The sequence below is a fragment of the Oreochromis aureus genome, linkage group 22 (assembly GCF_013358895.1).
Source record: "Oreochromis aureus strain Israel breed Guangdong linkage group 22, ZZ_aureus, whole genome shotgun sequence".
In the NCBI taxonomy this organism is placed as follows: domain Eukaryota; kingdom Metazoa; phylum Chordata; class Actinopteri; order Cichliformes; family Cichlidae; genus Oreochromis; species Oreochromis aureus.
In genome coordinates, this window is record NC_052962.1 from 31,387,995 (window position 1) to 31,394,352 (window position 6,358).

Below are 6,358 nucleotides of genomic sequence, written 5' to 3' on the forward strand. Positions count from 1 at the left end.
GAGTGATGAAAACAAAACACTCTTTGCGAGTTAAACATGAACTAAAAAGCGAGAGCCTTAAAAATTGGCTCTGAGGTAAATAACTAATTTACAAAGTAGCATGTCACTTTGCATGAACGAACGAATCGCTAGAAGTTCTCTATAATCGATGAGACAATGCTGTGAGATGCTATAAGTAGCACTAAAGGAAAACACTATGAACAGTACTATTAAAAGAACACAGTAAACTATGAAACAATACTATGAGCTACTACTAGCAGTACTAACGAAAATGTTAAGCACATTTCAATGAGTCATTACAATACCAAGAGTCATCACATGAGCTAGTACTTGGGCTCAAAGTCACAAAAGGGAAGTGGGGAGTCGTGGGGCTGTCAAGGACGAGGAATGGGAACCAGGCACTGGGTAATATCCAGAGTAGAAACCTTGAAGCTGTAGGCAAGTGAAGTAATGATGAGGCAGAGACCTCAGAGTCACTGTGACAAGGAGAGCAGGTGTTAATAGTGGGCTAGACGAGGTTTCAGTGATGGTGCGGGAATATGCAATCAGTCTTACTTATAGCGGGTGGAGGTGAAGCTTAGAGGGGAAGGTGATCCGGGTGAGGCGAGCTGGGCAACTCCGAAAATAGATTCGTAGCAGCAAAAACTGTGAGCAGACCAGCGGCTCCATTAGGTTATGTGGTTAGCAGTAGTGATGTGTGATACCACTTATTTCCTTTCCGAAACTTAATGTTTCATTGTATTTCATAATACAATATATAATTGTATTATGTAATTGTAATAATAATATAATAATATAGCATCATAATGGTTACAGAACATCAGACTACTTGTTCTTTTTGCTTAATAATGTAGAATTATCATATAGAAACAAAAAACTTGAAGTTGTGCGCTATTTGAGCATGTTGCCTACCTGCAGCACTAAAGGACTCTGCGAGCACCTGTCCCTCTCCTCCTCTTCAGTTTGCCTCAACATAAGCTCATCATGTTCTGTGATATGATTTACTCTGAGGTGTTTGACAAGGTTAGTGGTGTTGCCACAACACCTCACTATCTTGCCACATGTATCGCAAACCCCGTCTTGGCTGTTTGTGGTAGTAAAATACGTCCACACATGACTCCATTTACTAGTGTTGGGTGTAATGCGTTACTAAGTAACACGTTACTGTAATTAAATTACTTTTCCATTGAAAAAGTAGAGTAACTGATTACTGTTCATTTTTAGGTATTTTAATTACAGTTACTTACAATGTACTTGCGTTTCATTGTAAAATAATTAAACTCGCTGAATATCATTATTTAATTTCAATAATTTATCTTCTAAAGATAAAAGTAAACTCTGCCGCTTTAACATCGCTGTAGTGCAGCTGCACGTCATTTCGCGCCAGTTTGCTGCATAGTCGTATCCTACAGCGGAAGATGTCGGACTCGGCTGAAGCGAGTGGCTGTTTCATGACATGGACATATTCCTGTCTCTTCACTTTTCTGAAACAAGCAGACAAGAATATTACAGTAATATGTAAGCTATGTGCTGGGGAGAAAAAACTATCGGCTGCTGTAGCGCGAGTAATCTACTGAAGCGCCTGACACGCGAGCATAGACGAACACCTCTGAGTGATCCTTGTTCATCATCCATGGATAACACCGCGGCAACTCCTGCTAAGCAGCAAAACGTGATTTTACTTCAGCAGCACGGAAAGTGTCTGAAGGTGAGCTTAAGAAAATGATTGCAGGCTACATTGTGGAAGAGATGCTACCGCTGCGTACTGTAGAGTCTCCGTCTTTAAAAAAAAAAGTATTTATTATTTAAAGAGTTTCTATTGTTTGTCCACTCAAGGTTTATAGGGATTTTAAGAAGTATTTAGTTAAATTACTTATTTAGTAATTAAGTTACTTTTCTAACGGAGTAATTAGATAAGTATTTTAAATACAATATTGACTAAGTAATTAGTAATTTATTACTTTTTTAAAGTAACTTACCTAGTGATGGGTCCAGCAACACTGACGCACCGACGCATCAAGCTCACAGAGCGAAGCCTGTATCGGTGTGTACGTCGCTTTAAGAAAAAGTCACGTGATCGATACAGCTGCTGTATGGGCTCAAATTGTGGTCATAAATATTTTGTACTTGTAAATCAGGATTTGTATGTGTAAAAGTGCGCCCCAGGGTGGCTGTGGCTACAATGTAGCTTGCCATCACCAGTGTGTGGATGTGTGTGTGAATGGGTGGATGACTGGATATGTAAAGCGCTTTGGGGTCCTTAGGGACTAGAAAAGCGCTATACACATTAGGGCTGCCACAAACGATTATTTTGATAGTCGACTAGTCACCGATTATTTTTGCGATTAGTTGACTAATCAGATCATGCATCCATTGGATGTAAAACATACAGCTTATTTCACCAGCATGCATCTGCTCATATATAACTATCATTAGCTTACAGCTTTAAGTGTTTAAGGTATGTGCTAACTAAAAATAAAGACAAGATGATAGTTTTTTAAATTTTAATGACATAGTAGTTTGTTTGGTGGAGTTTAATAAACTCAGTCGTCTGCTCCTTGCTATCTAAAATATAACAGGACACTGGAGTATATTCTTGAGCATCTCACACTTCTGATAATCAGTTGTCTGCTTGACGTTTATTCAGCTGTGTAAAAACTATAACTTTAATCTCAGCCAACCCGATTTACTCAGGAACAAATAAAATACTAAAAAAGCCAAACAATATCATTTTTAAGTTATCTAAGTGACTTATATATCATGTTTAACCCGAGTAGCGAAAGACGGCGGTGGGTTTGAAAACGATTTGCCGGAGTCCGGTGTTCTCACCGGCTCTAGTGAGCCGTCAACCCCAGCTAGCTATCGAGCTGGTGGGTAACAGACGCCTCGAAAGCGTCGGGCGCTTTTGAAAATATGTGGTGTCTTGATAAACTGAGCAGATATTTGAGGTTTACACAGCTACATTCTCGCCTGAAAATATGTTAAACGTTTATTTTGTGACCCAGAAAGAATAATAAGAGTGCTATTAAAACTAACTAGCTGCCGCCATTGTTGACAACTGAGCAGGGCCGCGCTATGAATTCTGGGACACAGATTCTTCTTCTTTGGGGTTTAACGGCAGCTGGCATCCTTGTACATGCAGTGCTGCCATCTTCAGTCCGTCATTACACTCTTAAATCCTACTACTTATTCCTGCGTCTTTTGGGATCTTACAAAGCTTCAAACGACGCGTCGACTATTAAATTAGTCGTCGACGATTTTAATAGTCGACGTAATCGTGACTAGTCGACGTAATCGTGACTAGTCGACTAATCGTGGCAGCCCTAATACACATACAGGCCATTTACCATTTAAAAAGAATTTGTGTGTGCGTAAAAAAGATTTGTGTGTGGACTTAGCCAAAAAATACATGTGAAACTCTGCACTCAAGTTTCAAGTTACAAGTACGATTTTTGACCCTATTTTTCTTCCTTATCTGATTGGTCAAAGTCATGTAAATCACAAATTTAACAATCCAATCAGAGAACGGATGCGTTTGGCTGTCGGAGGGGCGCTATTTTGAACAGATTCACTTTGTCTAAGGCAGTGGTTCCCAAACTTTTTTTGCTGGGCCCCCCTTTGTTTTACAAGAAAAATGTCCCCCCCCCCCACGCACACACGCACACGTCCTCCAACTACACACACCCATATTTTGCTCCATTGCGGTTTCTTTCACACCTCAAACATTTACTAAACAATTCAGCAAATACAAGTGATCTCCAATAAATTACAGGTAATAAAATAAACTACTAACTCTTTCACGCTGCGTCCGCACCTACACGGGTACTTTTGAAAACGTAGCTGTTTCGTCCACACGTGAACGGCATTTCGAATCACCGAAAACGAAGACTTTTTTAAAACTCCTTTTTTGCATTTACGTGTGGACGAGGAATACAGAGTTCGTCACGCAACGTCAAAGGTATGTGCCTTTTTTCACGTCACGCTCTGCGCCACGTTATTGTTTACATGGGATAAATTGCAGAATGGCAGATAGAGACAAAATAGGGGAGACCGGGGATAGTTGTAACGTGGGTCAGTTGTAACACTTCCAATTTCTCCAATCAGGGCTAAGTTTCAAATGATGTGATTCATCCTGTGCATGCCCAATTCAGTTCTGCTATCACATGTGAAAAATCAGCACATTTTGTCAAACACAGACAATTTAACACGAAAAAAAGTAATTTGTATGCCAAAATGTAAGTTTCTCTACTTTATTTCAATTTCTAATAGCATTATCTGCTTTGCAGTTAAACTCATCAAACTTAAATTATGTTATTTGTATGTCTATGGGGATATATTCTGTGTAGGTCTTTAGTGCTAATGTTTTAGCCGTTGGCTGTAATCTTAGCTAGTTCATGGCTATAGGAGTCTGGGTCAGTTGTAACAGCAACAGTCTGGGTTAGTTGTAACAATAATGCAAATGTTACAACTTACCACACTATTACTTTAACTTATATTAAACAAGTTGGGGCAACGACATCAGCAGAGAGAGGGTCACTGGTCGCTTTTGTATATGCGGTTAATGCCATTGGCAACACAACCACTGTTTGTGTTCCCACACATACATTATGCAGACCACTGTGTCAGAGATGGACCAGTAGGAAGTATTGGTAGTGGAAATAAATCAGGATGGGTGCAAGAAACAGATTTCCTCATCTTTCTGAAGCACTTTGCAAACCACACCAAGGTAAGCCATGATAAAAAGTAATGGAATTGCGATGCTGGTGAACAACTACATTTTTTCAGCTTCATTGTTATGTTCAAAATTGGTGCAAGAGTTGTAGGTTACGATGCCCACTGAGCCAATGAGGCCAAACTCAAGGAAGACCAACCAAAATTAATGAAATATTCAGTTGCAGAAAATTCCATCATTTGTCTTTTTTGGGGGGTTGGAATATGTTCAAAAGCTAGATTTCTGCATTCTGTCACACACACACACACACACACACACACACACACACATAGCTACATAAATGGCTCTAAGTACATTCATGTGTTGAATAAACAAAGATTACATGTTAATGTTTTGTTAGTATCCTTATTTCATTGTGTTAAATTTCACCCCAGGATATGTTACAACTAACCCAGACTATGGGGTTAATTGTAACATTTCACTCTTTGTGTTTGAGACCATACCATGCAATGGGTAATTGTGCTGCAGAGAAAATAGCTACACTATTTAATAGCAGAGACATGTAAATACTTTGCATTATATTTTGAATCCACTACCTTAAAAGAGCTCCAATTTACAGACAGAAATGTCGAAAATTTTACAACCGCCCTGTAGGGGGCGGCCCCCACACTTTGGGAAGGTCTGGTCTAAGGTGTATTTCTGGGATTTCACACAACCCAGGATTCTAATCATGAATACATAATGGGCTTGGATTTACAACATTATGAACCCCTTTCCACAGGTTGTGTGTGAGACATTAAATCATCAAAATATAAAATATAAATTTTAAATGTTATTGATCCCTTTACCCCGACTCCTAAAGTGTATATCGATTTTCTTACTCTTCTTATATTTATTGTTTGTTTACTTGCACTGCTGTAACTGGAGCCTCTTATGTAGCGGAGATGACAATAAAGTTTACTTAGACTTCAGCAGCGAGCAGTTCACTTTTCGCGTATAGAATTTCGAAAAAAACATTGGTGCAGATTGTAAGTCTGTATCATAATGTCTGCTGTTTTCGTGTTTGTTGTTTTGTTTTTATTTTGTTTTATTTTGCGAGTTGGTTATTAGATGCTGCTCCAGCCAGCCAGAGAATCCCCCGCCGCCCTGCCCTCTCCTTCCTGTGCCGCAAGCAGCAGGCGCACCCTGCAAACGGAGGGCGCCCTTACTCCCATGGGCGATAGAAAACCGATCGGTGCCTGTACCATTCCCAATATGCTCTGGCTGATGTCGGGGCAGCATGAGTATGAGCAATTTTTTATTTATTTTTTTGCCGATGCCCGTGATGCCGCCCCGGGCAACCTCCCGTGTTGTCCGTATCAAAAACCGCTACTACTTGTATGATGCTTATTAGTGGTGCAACGGATCACGGTTGATCCGTAATCCGAACTGATCCCACTCCACGGTTCGGCACGCACATGATCCGAACTGTGTACTGGTGTCATGGTCCCTGTGCCTCACCAGCTGATCCTCTATTAGGCAACATGTGTTTTGTTGTTTTTTGCTTTCTCTCTCTCTCTCTCTCTCTCTCTCTCTCTCTCACCTGCCGGGGCGGTGCTCTTTATGGGCTCCTGCCCCTGGCCCACGCACCTGCTGCCTATCTGGGTGATGCAAGGCCTTTTTAAGATGGCAGCACTGTGTTACTCA